We start from the raw sequence: 15,756 nt of genomic DNA on the forward strand, positions 1-15,756 counted from the left end.
GAGAGGATAATTAATTTCACCATCGATGAGGATTCTTTTGGGTTGTACATATTACGCTAGGAGCATATAGTATGCGTCGAAGAGGGGGGAAGGGGACCATCATATGTAGTACGCTTCATGAACCTCGCTCTGTGTGGGTGCATGGTTTATGGTTTTTGAGGCATGTGGCACATCAAAGTTGTGCATTTTGGGTATTCAACATATATATGTTTGGCCCACATGCAAAGCGATGGTGGTTGTCCTCTCGCACCCACTTAAGCGGTTATCAACGATATCGATGCTTTCCATCTGTGGGCCTGCTTGGCCCATCACTACTTTTTTCTTGACAACGAGAGAGGTTAATTTGACTTAGGAGGGGATTGTTTTTTTGCTTGTAATACGGTATATATATATATATATTGGTCATGCTCTGGGATGACATGCACGATACAGTTTGAGCACACACACATCCATGTGTACGCATGAATCCCTCCCATCGAGTCGAAGTGGCTAGTACAACGACACGTCATGAACCGATCTCGCTCTGTGTGGGGAGTGTACGATTTTTGACGCACGCTCCACATCAGTGTTGTGAAATGGTATTCAAACATGCATGCAGTCATCACCTCCATACATATGCATGTAGTGGTTGCCTTCGAACGATACACTCCCTCGCGTGGTTATCGGCGACAAGCCTATATATTCGTGGGCCCGTGTGGACATCCATGATCACCTTGACCGACAACAAGATAGGTTACCATGGAGGCTTCTTCATTTGGTTCGTGTTATCGTAGTATAGGTCATGGTGAGATTCAGACCTAATTAAGTTTGAGCGCATATACTATGCACGCATGCATGCATGAATCCCTGTCGTTGGCTTGAAGTGTGGTGTAACATACATATGCATCGTCAACCTAACCCTCACTCAGTGTGGGGATTTCTAGTTCGAAATCACGGTGCCACATCAAAGTTGTTCCATTATGTACTCAAAAACACACCTCTCCGTTTGTGCCACACGCATGCAGTGGTTGTCTTTGGGGACTAGCTACTTGCATGATTATTGGCGAGCTAGCCCTTCTCCGGGGTCGCATGGACAGCCATCACTTTGACCAACAACAAGAGAGAGGTTGTACGACCAAGGTGGATTATTGTTGGTCCATTTTATGATCCATCTTGGTGAGATATGCCTCTCTGGCCCGCCGGCTGAAAGTGTGTGGGGGGCTGCTACTTCGCACTTTGCTAGGTGAACCTTGGTTGGGGGGCATGCATTCATAGATTAGGATTCCCTTGGTGCCGACACGAGGGGGGCTGCTAGCTACTTCGCACTTTGCTAGGTGAACCTCGGTTTGGGGGGCATGCATTCATAGCTTAGGATTCCTTCCTTGTCGACACGAGGGAGGGGGCTGCTAGCTACTTCGCACTTTGCTAGGTGAACCTCCGTTGGGGGGCATGCATTCATAGCTTAGGATTCCCTTCGTGCCGACACGAGGGAGGGGGCTGCTAGCTACTTCGCACTTTGCTAGGTGAACCTCCGTTGGGGGGGAGGGGGCATGCATTCATAGCTTAGGATTCCCTTCATGCCGACACGAGGGGGCTGCTAGCTACTTCGCACTTTGCTAGGTGAACCTCGGTTGGGGGGGAGGGGCATGCATTCATAACTTAGGATTCCCTTCGTGCCGACACGAGGGGGGCTGCTAGCTACTTCGCACTTTGCTAGGTGAACCTCGTTTGGGGGAGAGGGGGCATGCATTCATAGATTAGGATTCCATTTGTGCCAACACGAGGGGGGTGGGGGCAAGCAATACCGTGCGCTTTGCGAGATAGGTGCCACATCGAAGTTGCATTTGGTATTTGAAAATCAAACCACCCTTTTCACACATAAATTTGGTCCGCATGCAAGTGTGTTCGTGTTCTGACCCTCTCCCGCGTTATTTTTCGCCAAATTTATGAACATTAGACAAGTCGGATGACGCAACAGACACGGTTCACTCAAACTAACCATGTGCATTGGGCTCCGCGAGGCTTCCCCTCTCAAAAATATCTACCCGCCTACAGCTTTTTCTGTTTGATAACACACGGTTATTGTGTTTCGACCGTGTGTGATGTTTCTTGTTCCCTATCCCGCCTACATCCCTCGAAAATATCTGCCCGCCTCGAGGGTTTTTATGTTTCATAACACACGGTTGTTTTCTATGGACCGTGTGCAATGCACCATCATCAAAATTTTCAATAGCCCCGGCATTTCACTCCCGCGTTTGACTCCCGTGTATTAAAAATTTTAGTACCCACGTCATTTCTGTTGGGGAACGTAGTAATTTCAAAAAAATTCCTACGCACACGCAAGATCATGGTGATGCATAGCAACGAGAGGGGAGAGTGTTGTCTACGTACCCTCGTAGACCGTAAGCGGAAGCGTTATATCAACGCGGTTGATGTAGTCGTACGTCTTCACGATCCGACCGATCCAAGTACCGAAAGCACGGCACCTCCGATTTCTGCACACGTCTGGCTCGGTGACGTCCTCGCCTTCTCGATCCAGCAAGAGGGGCAGAGTAGTAGATGAGTTCCGGCAGCACGACAGCGTGGTGACGGTGTTGGTGAAGAACAATCTTCACAGGGCTTCGCCTAAGCACTACAAAAACAATGACGGAGGATAAACTAGAGGAGACGGGGTTGCCCGGAACACGGCTTGGTGTTTCTTGATCTGTCTTGGGTGCTAGCCCTACCCCTCTATTTATATGTTGATCCTTGGGGTCAAAACTTGCAGTAAAAGCCTCCACAAAGTCGGTTTCACCCGAAAGGCAAGAGTCCTTCTCGGACTCCAGGGCCAGACGCCAGGGTTCCCGGCGTCTGGACCCAGACGCCAGGGACCCTGGCGTCTGGCCCCTGGACTCCGCAAAACTTCCTTTTGTGCTTTCCAAAAACCCCGTGGGCTTTCCCCTTTGGCCCAGATAAAGTGTTCTCGTGCCCAAACATTTCGGGAAACATCCGGAACCCCTTCCGATCGATTCGGGAACCTTTTCGGAGATCAAACACTACTATCCACATATCAATCTTTACTTCCGGACCATTCCGGAGTTCCTCATCATATCCATGATCTCATCAAAAACTCCGAACAACATTCGGTCACCAACATACATAACTCATAGTACTATATCGTCAACGAACGTTAAGCGTGCGGACCCTACGGGTTCGAGAACTATGTAGACATGACCGAGACACCTCTCTTGTCAATAACCAATAGCGGGACCTGGATGCCCATATTGGCTCCTACATATTCTACGAAGATCTTTATCGGTCAGACCGCATAACAACAGTACCGCTGCAGCCTTTTCAGAACACCAAAACTGACACAACTTCTGCAAACGGACTCCGAATTCGACGAATCCAAGTTTGTTGGAAAGCTAGCGACAAGGGCTAACACAAGGTTGATAGAAATACCAATAAGAAGCAAATGAGCAAGGCCCAAAAGAAAATGGTGAGAACCCTTCCTTGGATAAGACCGGTAAAACCTCCAACATCGAAAACATCATAGAAGACGCATGCAAACTCCGTTTTTGATGAACTCAAGCTTGTCATCAAGATGACCATAAGCTCTAAGACTCACAAAGAGAACCAAACAAGAACCAAGAAACATGATGCAAGGATGCAATGGTTTGAGCTCTCGACGAACGATACGATCAAGCTACTCACTTGAGAGCCCCCCTTGATAGTACGGCTATCGATCCTATAACCCGGTCTCCCAACTACCACCATGAGACCGGTAAAATAGAAAACCTATCAAGGGCAAACCTTTGCCTTGCACATGGTCCACTTGAGCTAGATTATGACGATCTTGACTCCCTCAAGTTGGACCACCTTTCTTGATTGTGTTGGCTCGATGAAGACTAGATGATTACTCCCCCATAGTCCACTATGGGTGAGCCACTCTTCGGCACATCTTCACAAGTCCATTGTCACCACAATGGACGGCAAGCTTCAAGCACTTGATCTCTTCGTGATGCTCCACTTGAACTTGCACACGGCAATCTTGATGACGATCACCACTTGATGTCATCCTCTCCATGGGTTGAGTGATATCTTCCTCTTGACGCAAGCCCATGAATACGTACCTAACCCCACATAGAACTCTCACATAGACCATGGGTTAGTACACAAAGCACAATGGACAATGCTTACCATACCATGGGATCACTTTATCCCTCTCGGTACATCTTCTACGCTTTGTGAGTTGATCAACTTGATTCACTCTTGACTTAGTCTTGATCAACCTAGAATCTTTCCAACTCTCTTCATTTGGATGATGTCTTGAAGGTAAACATGAATGATCACACAATCTTCTTCTTCAAGACATGCTTGCAATAAGCTCAACTCTCACATGACCAATCTTTGGATAATTCCTTAATAGCACCTTGGTCAACACAAACTCTCCTTGAAACCAACACATGTACTCCAAGAAAAGCCTATGGACAAAACCTTCAAATATAACTCAAGGCAACCATTAGTCCATAGAGATTGTCGTCAATTACCAAAACCAAACATGGGGGCACCACATGTTCTTTCAATCTCCCCCATTTTGGTAATTGATGACAATCACTTTCAAGATAGTTTATATAAGGAATTATGCATCACCATGCAATGCCACAACCAATGATGCATGAGTAAGAGATGCAAATGCTTTGAACAAAACCAAAGCAAGAGGAGGGAATTCTCTAAACTTCTCCACAAAACTCTCTGAAACTTCTCCCCCATTGGCATCGATTGCCAAAATGGGAGAAAAGCTTAGAAGGCCAATATAATTTGTGTTCCTCCATAATTTGTGTATTTCTCAACAAGAGAGTGGAATGCAATACACAAGTTTGACGGTAAATACTAGGAGGAAAACAAACTATATTTAGGCCCAAAGTTTACAAAAGAAAGATATGCCACAAAGACATAAGAAAGAGAGAAACAAGCAAACAAGCAATCAAAAAATACCAATTGAAGCAAGCAATCAACGGATATCAATTGAGCCAACTAGACCAATGATCCTACGTGCCACATGAATGAAATAAATTATGATATGAGCAAAGGAGTGTTCTAGAGAAACTAGAGAAGCTCCCCATGATTTGTGCACAATTTAGTTTTGTAACTGGATACAACGAGCACAAAATAGGATCGTCACTCCCCCAAGATCAATAGAACCTCACGACAAGTGCAAGAGAGCAACAGAGTGTTCTAAAGACACTAGTGAAGATCTCCATGATTTGTGCACTTCTTACAATATTTGCATTAGGATACCGAGTGCACAAAATAGGATCATCACTCCCCGAAAATCAATAGAAACTCACAACAAGTGCAAGTGAGCATATAGGAAACAAAGCCTAGCACTTGCAACAAACAAATAGTAGAGCAACACATAAAAGAGGCAACTTAAGAGTAGGCTCAACCAAAATGATGTGTGTGAGTCATGGCAAAGCACTTGAGAAGACTAATGTACGAATGAGCATTAAGCATCAACATAGTCTTGGATAGTGGAGATACAAGGTGCATGACATGTCCTCCCCACACACACCAAGCAAAAGGGTTCACAAGCACACTAAAAATGCAAAATGAATAACCAACACTTGTGACAGCCCATGGTGAAGATAGAAGATGAAAGCCTCATCAAGACGAGGGATACCAATTAAGATGGCAAAAGCCTCGTAGAGATAAGCATGAGGAAAATAATCTTCACCACACAGGAGTGCATCAAGATGCAACAAGATAAGACATGCACTCAAGGCAAAAGCTTTCACGGAGCCACCAAAGAAATAACAAGAAAGACAAGGTGGACGTGAAAGAAAGGATATCATCTAGAGATGTAATTTCTCTCAAGTGTATAAGGTTCTAGGTAGACGAGATCATGATGATATATATCTACAAAGAAGGATGTACACCCGAAATAGTTACAACACGAAGGAACAAGATATCCAAAAGGAAGTCATAGATATACCAATAAGATATTTGCTTGGAAGCATAGCACATGGCTAGATATGGTCTTATTGTACATAAATGAATTCCTACCACACAACCATCAAAGACATCACAACTGGCAACAAGAGATCATTGTTGGGATGCTTTGAGAAAGGAAACAAGTATCACAAGAGAGAATGAATAACATGCCATGATACAACCTACACAAGGTTGATGCAAGAAATGTGTGCATGAAGTATATGAAGATACTTGTTACCGAGTTAACTTTGGAAGGATGTAGTAGATACCAATTGAAGGTACAAAGTAGTTCATTGATCATCCTAGCTTGACTCCAAAAAGCACATGGTGACAACACCTTCCTTGTGAGTGAGCCGAGCATCCAATGCATCTCCAATTGTTCCTAGAACAACAACACAAACAAAATGGTACCCAAACTCATTGGGACCAAAGAGTTAGAAACACCAACAATACATAGGACAAACTCCACATAAATATGTGCATATAGATATGGAAATGAAATTCATGCACATCTCATCCAATTTGAGACTTGGTGGAGTTTCCCCTATATATTGGGTCAAAGAGAGAAAGCATGCCACAGAAACTACATGAAGTTAATATGCATGCTCAAGACTTTCAAGAACCGATACCAAAATACAAGGAAATACCAAGTGAAAAGAATACCAAATGGAGAAATCATCACTTGGAAGATATCATTAAAAGATACATCAAGGAATGAGATATCCATTGGAACCCACAAAATGATATCAAACTCCCAAAAGAGAGGATGGTTCCAAACAAACCAAGCTCTCTACAAAGTTTCATGATGGCACAAGTACCAAACAGAAACGGCTTGTCGTCCACCAACACACACTTAAAATGGATCACAAGTTTAGTGTTTTATAGAAAATAGGATAGCTCCCCCACGAGTTGTGCATTATAGAGAATTTGCATTTGAATACAAAATGCACAAGGTAGGATCACCACGTTCACTATATCAAGGAAAACACTAGACAAGATCAAGAAAACAACAAGATCCTCAAGTGGCATGGAAGGCAATGGGAGTTGACACAAACTTGGCAAGAGATAAGGCAAATAAAAAGCAAACGCCAACGTGAAGATGATCAATAATTTCTACCACACATAAGTGAGTACCAATTGTAAAAAGACAAGAAGTATTTGGAAATAATTCCCGGTGGTAGATAGCAAGGATATCCGACATCATCTTCACACCAAACACAAGCAAATTGCAACTTGTAGAGCTAACATGCCACGTAGGAACAAGATAAATTACAATATCAATTGTAGGTGACAATATCTCAAATGTACACATTTTCTAGGCTTGTCATATGCACATAGCACATTACTCCCCCATAATGTGATACCAATTAAAGATAGACAAGAGGCAATTAAAAGGATCCAACAAGAGATAATTAATGGACTATTTAGAATTTGAATTTCTGATGAGAAGACATACCACGTAGCGACTAGATAATCTTGTAATATCAATACTAGATGGTATTACTCATGTCCACACATTTATGGGATTGTGAGGTGCACAAAGCACATCACTCCCCCATAATGGGATATTCCATTAATCTCTCACAAGAGCCAACTAAGATACAACCAAGATGCGCAAAGGCTCAACGAACAACACACATGTACATGAAGTGCAAACCAACATACATATACTTGATTTTCAAGATAAGCAATTTGGAGACACAACATATACAAACATATGCAAGGAACAAAACCAAAACATGCAAAGGGGCAAGTAACTTTCAATGTAAACAATTTAAGTACAAGTTACCGCAAGGAGGCACATTGGATATGAGATGGAAACTTGATAATCCGAATGACTTGGCTTGAGGCAATATGAATGATGAAGACCCCTTAATTCTTCATAATGTAGCCAAGTCTCCAATGACCTCCAACAACACCTATTGATCAAGTATGAGCTAGTTGGTCCCCAACCAAGTTGGGTCCTAAGAGGTTAGTCACAATAGGCTTGGCTACCCAAATGGTTCTTTTCTTGACACCACTTTGAGCACGAACAAATTTGGCAAACACATGGCCAACATTATCCTTCCCAAGAGAATAGATATCATCAATAATAATTGGGTTGGATAAGTTACCACTAGTGCATGAAGAGGCGAGGTGACCTTTCTCACGACATAAGTAGCAACGTCTACTCTTCACTTTCTTCTCACTTGATTTCTCAACTTGAGAAGCATTAGCTTTAGGATTCTTGGGAAGAGGACTTTCTTCAACTTGTGGTTGAGCATGAGATCGAACTTGTGGCCGCTTCCCTTGTTGCTTGTCACTAATGGCCTTCTTCTTCAATGGGCAAGATCTAACATGATGCCCTTCTACTTTGCACTTGAAGCAAACACTCTTGGCCAAATTCTTGACTTGTTATTGGCCCTTCTTTTTGTTCATCTTGGACTTCTTCTTCTTGTTGGAGTTGAATCCAAGTCCACCTTTGTCATTGGGGGATTTTTGCACTCTCAAGATGTTGTTGAGTGTAAATTTCCCTTCATGACTTTTTTCCAAGTCTTTCTTCAAAGAAGTGACTTGGGCCTTGAGCTCTTTGATTTCCTCTACATGGTTAGTCTCAACACAAGCACTAGAGGAAGTATAAGCTTCATCGTTAGAGCAACAAGGCAAGGAAAGCAATTCATCACAAGATGTACCAACGTTATGCATGGATGAATCGCGAGGACTAGCACAAGGCAATATAGCATTTTGACTAAAAGTAGTGCTAGTGTCCACATGAGGCTCACTAGATGTTACCTTAGCAATCATGGCCTCATGAGCTATATTTAGCACATTATGGGATACTAGACGATCATCATGAGAGCTTGAGAGCTTTTCATGGCTTTCTTCCAATTTCCCATAATTGCTAGATAGCAACTCAAGTTGAGCCCGTAGCTCAACGTTCTCCTTTAAAATGGATGCTTCACAAGAACTAGAATTAGTAGCACAAGCATCATCATTAACAACAAGAGGAGAAGGCAACTTGGAAAGCTCTTTTAAATAAGAAGCTTCAAGTTGAGCATGAGACTCGGTGAGTTTGATGAGCTCACCCTTGATGACCCTTGAGCCATTTTCGAGGTGTGCAAAATCCTCAAGGAGTCTAGCATGAGCAACTTCAAGCTTAGCATTTTTAGTTTCAAAAACATTGGCCACCTCAAGAGCTCTATCATGAGATTCCTTCACTCTAGATAACTCTAGAGCAAAAGTCTCCTCAAGAGATTCCTTGGTGGTTTGTTCAAGTTCAAGAGCTTGAGAGAGGTTCGCAATCTCATTAGCGTAATCACTCTCATGACCTTCCATTTTATCAATGGTGACCTCATGCTCCTCAAGACGAGATTCCAACTCATCAATATATTTCTTGCCCTCAATAGCAATAGACATGATTTCCATGAAGTTGGAACGAGCAATTTTATTTTTAAGAAGAGCTTTAAAAATTATTTCCCCCTTAACTTTTAAGGAGGCAACATCATCATTCTCTTCATCATAATCGACATCATCATCACTCTTGCCATCATCAATATTATCACAAGATATATTGGGATTCAAAGTGGGAGATACCTTTGAAGCCTTGGCCATAAGGCAAAAATCAATAGATGATGATGTGGGATCCCTTGAAGCACCATTCAAGACCACATCTTGTTCCATGGAGTGTTGGGTTTCCTCTACATTGTTAGCACAACAACTCGAGGAAATACATGCATTTTTATCATGCCAACAAGACATAGCAAGCATATCATCATGAGATTTAGTCAAGCAATTTGTACATGATATGCAAGGACTATCAACACAAGCATGTGAAACATTTTGAGTGCTCGAAGTGCTAGTCCAAAGATGAAGCATCGCAACAAGAAAGTTGAAGGATTATCAAAACTAAGCCCACTATCATCATTGCAATGAACACCACTACTCACCATGTCATTACCTTGTGGCAAACCGCATGTAGGTGAAGTAGAAGAAGTTGAGAACACAACACGACCGGAGGTGGAGGGAGAACAATCATCCCCACAAAACTTGGACACGCCATATTTATCTTGAAGCTTTGTCCACAACTCATGAGCATCCCAGAAAGGCATGAGTTGAAATATAACTACATTGCTCAAAGCATCGAAAAGCATATTAGAAGCTTGAGCATTGAGATAAGAGTTTTTCTCATCCTCTAAAGATAATCTTTGGGGATCTTTTGGAGGAGAAAAACCCATATCTACAATTCGCTCTAAATTTGGGTCCACGACCCTAAAGAGATTAAGCATGTGAATTACCCAAACATCAAAATTTGTGCCATCGAAACTAAGTGTGTCACAAAATCCTAATCCCCTAGTCGACATCTTTACTCTCTAGGCGGTTAAGCCTAACAAAGAGAGACGAGGCTCTGATACCAATTAAAAGATCGTGCATGTCGCCTAGAGGGGGGTGAATAGGCGCTTTAAAATAATTACGGTTGAGGCTTGAACAAATGCGGAATAAACCTAGCGGTTAATTTGTCAAGCACAAAACGTACAACAACTAGGCTCACCTATGTGCACCAACAACTTATGCTAAGCAAGAAAAACTACTTAGGTGATAGCAAGATATATGACAAGAAACAATATGGCTATCACAAAGTAAAGTGCATAAGTAAAGGGCTCGGGTAAGAGATAACCGAGGCACGCGGAGACGACGATGTATCCCGAAGTTCACACCCTTGCGGATGCTAATCTCCGTTTGGAGCGGTGTGGAGGCACAATGCTCCCCAAGAAGCCACTAGGGCCACCGTAATCTCCTCACGCCCTCTCACAATGCAAGATGCCGTGATTCCACTAAGGGATCCTTGAGGGCGGTCACCGAACCCATACAAATGGCAACCCTTGGGGGCGGTCACCGAACCCGTACACTTTGGCAACCCTTGGGGGCGGTCACCGGAACCCGTCAAATTGCTCGGGGCGATCTCCACAACCTAATTGGAGACCCCGACGCTTGCCCAGAGCTTTACACCACAATGATTGAGCTCCGAACACCACCAACCGTCTAGGGCGCCCAAGCACCCAAGAGTAATAAGCTTCTCAACTTGTAACTTCCACGTATCACCGTGGAGAACTCAAACCGATGCACCAAATGCAATGGCAAGGGCACACGGAGTGCCCAAGTCCTTCTCTCTCAAATCCCACCGAAGCAACTAATGCTAGGGAGGAAAATGAGAGGAAGAACAAGAACGAGAAAACCAAGAACTCCAAGATCTAGATCCAAGGGGTTCCCCTCACATGGAGGAGAAAGTGATAGGTGGAAATGTGGATCTAGATCTCCTCTCTCTCTTTTCCCTCAAAAACTAGCAAGAATCCATGGAGGGATTGAGAGTTAGCAAGCTCGAAGAAGGTCAACAATGGGGAAATAACACGAGCTCAAAGGATAAGGTTCATTGGGGAAGAAGACCCCCTTTTATAGGTGGGGAAGAATCCAACCGTCATTGTCACAGCCCGCACCGAGCGGTACTACCGCTCCAAGGAGCGGTACTACCGCTAGGGCGGTAGTAGCCCTTTGAAACACAACAGCGAGGAGGCAAAAAAGCCAGAAGAACCGTCGGAGTGGTAATACCGCTTGACCTCACGGTACTACCGCTAGGGGTAGCGGTACTACTGCTAAGGGTAGCGGTACTACTGCTTGTGAGCGGTACTAAAAAATTACATCCGTGCCTACCATTGCTGGACTTGTGACGAGTTTTTGGTCCCGAGCGGAAGTAGCCACGGAAGTAGCCGCGGTAGTACTGCTCCAAGCGGTAGTACCGCTCCCAAGAGCGGTAGTAAAAAATTACATCCGCTCCTGTCCGCGGTAGTACCGCTGTAGCCTTTTCAGAACACCAAAACTGACACAACTTCTGCAAACGGACTCCGAATTCGACGAATCCAAGTTTGTTGGAAAGCTAGTGACAAGGGCTAACACAAGCTTGATAGAAATACCAATAAGAAGAAAATGAGAAAAGGCCCAAAAGAAAATGGTGAGAACCCTTCCTCGGATAAGACCGGTAAAACCTCCAACATCGAAAACATCATAGAAGACGCATGCAAACTCCGTTTTCGATGAACTCAAGCTTGTCATCAAGATTACCATAAGCTCTAAGACTCACAAAGAGAACCAAACAAGAACTAAGAAACATGATGCAAGGATGCAATGGTTTGAGCTCTCGACGAACGATACGATCAAGCTACTCACTTGAGAGCCCCCCTTGATAGTACGGCTATCGATCCTATAACCCGGTCTCCCAACTACCACCATGAGACCGGTAAAATAGAAAACCTATCAAGGGCAAACCTTTTCCTTGCACATGATCCACTTGAGCTAGATTATGACGATCTTGACTCCCTCAAGTTGGACCACCTTTCTTGATTGCGTTGGCTCGATGAAGACTAAATGATTACTCCCCCATAGTCCACTATGGGTGAGCCACTCTTCGGCACATCTTCACAAGTCCATTGTCACCACAATGGATGGCAAGCTTCAAGCACTTGATCTCTTCGTGATGCTCCACTTGAACTTGCACACGGCAATCTTGATGATGATCACCACTTGATGTCATCCTCTCCATGGGTTGAGTGATATCTTCCTCTTGACGCAAGCCCATGAATACGTACCTAACCCCACATAGAACTCTCACATAGACCATGGGTTAGTACACAAAGCACAATGGACAATGCTTACCATACCATGGGATCACTTGATCCCTCTCGGTACATCTTCTACGCTTTGTGAGTTGATCAACTTGATTCACTCTTGACTTAGTCTTGATCAACCTAGAATCTTTCCAACTCTCTTCATTTGGATGATGTCTTGAAGGTAAACATGAATGATCACACAATCTTCTTCTTCAAGACATGCTTGCAATAAGCTCAACTCTCACATGACCAATCTTTGGATAATTCCTTAATAGCACCTTGGTCAATACAAACTCTCCTTGAAACCAACACATGTACTCCAAGAAAAGCCTATGGACAAAACCTTCAAATATAACTCAAGGCAACCATTAGTCCATAGAGATTGTCGTCAATTACGAAAACCAAACATGGGGGCACCACATGTTCTTTCAGTTGTCATACACGATTCCCAACCATGAAATGTTTCTGATGAAGTATGCATCGTAAACATTGCACCACAGAATAGTGTGTGCGATAGTTGTCGTGTACGACGATGTTACGACGGTCCGACGTTTCGTAATTGTGTCTGACACTCCTACGACGATTAACTAATCTTCTTAGTTAGTTATTGCATACGGTTTGGGAAAAGTGAATGTGTGTGATTGTATGCTTATCATACATGTTCTATTATAGTGAACCGTTAGTGATGGGCCGCGCATCATAAACGTGGCACCACAGAATACCGACTACAACGGCAATGCGAGCACCAAAAAATTTCCTACGCACACACAGGATCATGGTGATGCATAGCAACGAGAGGGGAGAGTGTTGTCCATGTACCATCGTAGACCAAAAGCGGAAGCGTTAGCACAACACGGTTGATGTAGTTGTACGTCTTCACGATCCGACCGATCAAGTACCGAACGCACGGCACCTCCCAGTTGAGCACACGTTCAGCTCGATGACGTCCCTCGAACTCCGATCAAGCCGAGCTTTGAAGGAGAGTTCCATCAGCACGACGGCGTGGTGACGATGATGATGTTCTACCGACACAGGGCTTCGCCTAAGCACCGCTACAATATTATCGAGGTGGATTATGGTGGAGGGGGGCACCGCACACGGCTAAGAGATCAAGAGATCAATTGTTGTGTCTAGAGGTGCCCCCCTGCCCCCGTATATAAAGGAGCAAGGGGGAGAGGCGGCCGGCCAGGAGGAGGCGCGCCAGGGAGGAGTCCTACTCCCACCGGGAGTAGGACTCCCTCCTTTCCTAGTTGGAGTAGGAGAAGGGGGAAGGAGGAGGGAGAGAGGAAGGAAAGAGGGGCGCGCCCCCCTCCTTGTCCAATTCGGACTAGAGGGGGAGGGGGCGCGGCCTGCCCTGGCCGCCCCTCCTCTTCTCCACTAAGGCCCATCTTGGCCCATTAAACCCCCGGGGGGTTCCGGTAACCCCCGGTACTCCGGTAAAATCCCGATTTCACCCGGAACACTTCCGATATCCAAATATAGGCTTCCAATATATCAATCTTTATGTCTCGACCATTTCGAGACTCCTCGTCATGTCCGTGATGACATCTGGGACTCCGAACTACCTTCGGTACATCAAAACACATAAACTCATAATATAAACGTCATCAAACTTTAAGCGTGCGGACCCTACGAGTTCGACAACTATGTAGACATGACCGAGACATGTCTCCGGTCAATAACCAATAGCGGAACCTGGATGCTCATATTGGCTCCTACATATTCTACGAAGATCTTTATCGGTCAAACCGCATAACAACATACGTTTGTTCCCTTTGTCATCGGTATGCTACTTGCCCGAGATTCGATCGTCGGTATCTTAATACCTAGTTCAATCTCGTTACCGGCAAGTCTCTTTACTCGTTCTGTAATACATCATCCTGCAACTAACTCATTAGTTGTATTGCTTCCAAGGCTTATAGTGATGTGCATTACCGAGTGGGCCCAGAGATACCTCTCCGACAATCGGAGTGACAAATCCTAATGTCGAAATATGCCAACCCAACAAGTACCTTCGGAGACACCTGTAGAGCACCTTTATAATCACCCAGTTACGTTGTGACGTTTGGTAGCACACAAAGTGTTCCTCCGGTAAACGGGAGTTGCATAATCTCATAGTCATAGGAACATGTATAAGTCATGAAGAAAGCAATAGCAGAATACTAAACGATCGAGTGCTAAGCTAACGGAATGGGTCAAGTCAATCACATCATTCTCGTAATGATGTGATCCCGTTAATCAAATGACAACTCATGTCAATGGCTAGGAAACATAACCATCTTTGATCAACGAGCTACTCAAGTAGAGGCATACTAGTGACACATTGTTGGTCTATGTATTGACACAAGTATTATGTTTCCAGTTAATACAATTCTAGCATGAATAATAAACATTTATCATGATATAAGGAAATAAATAATAACTTTATTATTGCCTCTAGGGCATATTTCCTTCAGACGACACATAGAGAGTGGATGTGTAGCGGCGCTCTAATGGAGTTCGGCAAGCATAAAGTGGAGACCCAAAGGAATGTGCAATCGTGTGTGTAGTGGAGCTGGGAGGGGCAAGCATAAGGGACGAAGACGGGGGTAACATGTCGGATGCGATCATACCAGCACTAAAGCACCGGATCCCATCAGAACTCCGAAGTTAAGCGTGCTTGGGCGAGAGTAGTACTAGGATGGGTGACCTCCTGGGAAGTCCTCGTGTTGCATTCCCTTTTTAATTTTTTTGCACCGCGTGCAAAATAAGACGCACGAGCGCGACGTATGTTTAGCACGTTTTATTATTTTGCACGTTTACGGTAAGTTTTAGCTCGCTGCTCATTATTCACGCGTCTAGCGGCGGCAAGCGTGTTCTGAAAGGGGTCGAAACCATGGTAAATAGGCACTGGTGCAGTTGAACCGTGGTAAAACTCGTCTCCGTAGTTGAGCGGGAGCGGCCAAAGGAATGTGCAATCGTGTGTGTAGTGGAGCTGGGAGGGGCAAGCATAAGGGACGAAGACGGGGGTAACATGTCGGATGCGATCATACCAGCACTAAAGCACCGGATCCCATCAGAACTCCAAAGTTAAGCGTGCTTGGGCGAGAGTAGTACTAGGATGGGTGACCTCCTGGGAAGTCCTCGTGTTGCATTCCCTTTTTAATTTTTTTGCACCGCGTGCAAA

General features: G+C 44.4%; 2 non-coding genes across 2 annotated transcripts; both read left to right on the top strand.

Moving 5' to 3' along the window:
• The first annotated feature begins 15,188 nt into the window (after positions 1–15,188).
• LOC123183587 (5S ribosomal RNA) lies at positions 15,189–15,307 on the top strand. The gene has a single exon (XR_006492650.1). It is a non-coding gene; the product is annotated as a 5S ribosomal RNA (ribosomal RNA).
• Positions 15,308–15,608: 301 nt separating this feature from the next.
• On the top strand, positions 15,609–15,727 carry LOC123183640 (5S ribosomal RNA). The gene has a single exon (XR_006492700.1). It is a non-coding gene; the product is annotated as a 5S ribosomal RNA (ribosomal RNA).
• Positions 15,728–15,756: the final 29 nt, after the last annotated feature.

Source organism: Triticum aestivum, chromosome 1D, assembly GCF_018294505.1.
Source record: "Triticum aestivum cultivar Chinese Spring chromosome 1D, IWGSC CS RefSeq v2.1, whole genome shotgun sequence".
Taxonomy (NCBI): Eukaryota; Viridiplantae; Streptophyta; class Magnoliopsida; order Poales; family Poaceae; genus Triticum; species Triticum aestivum.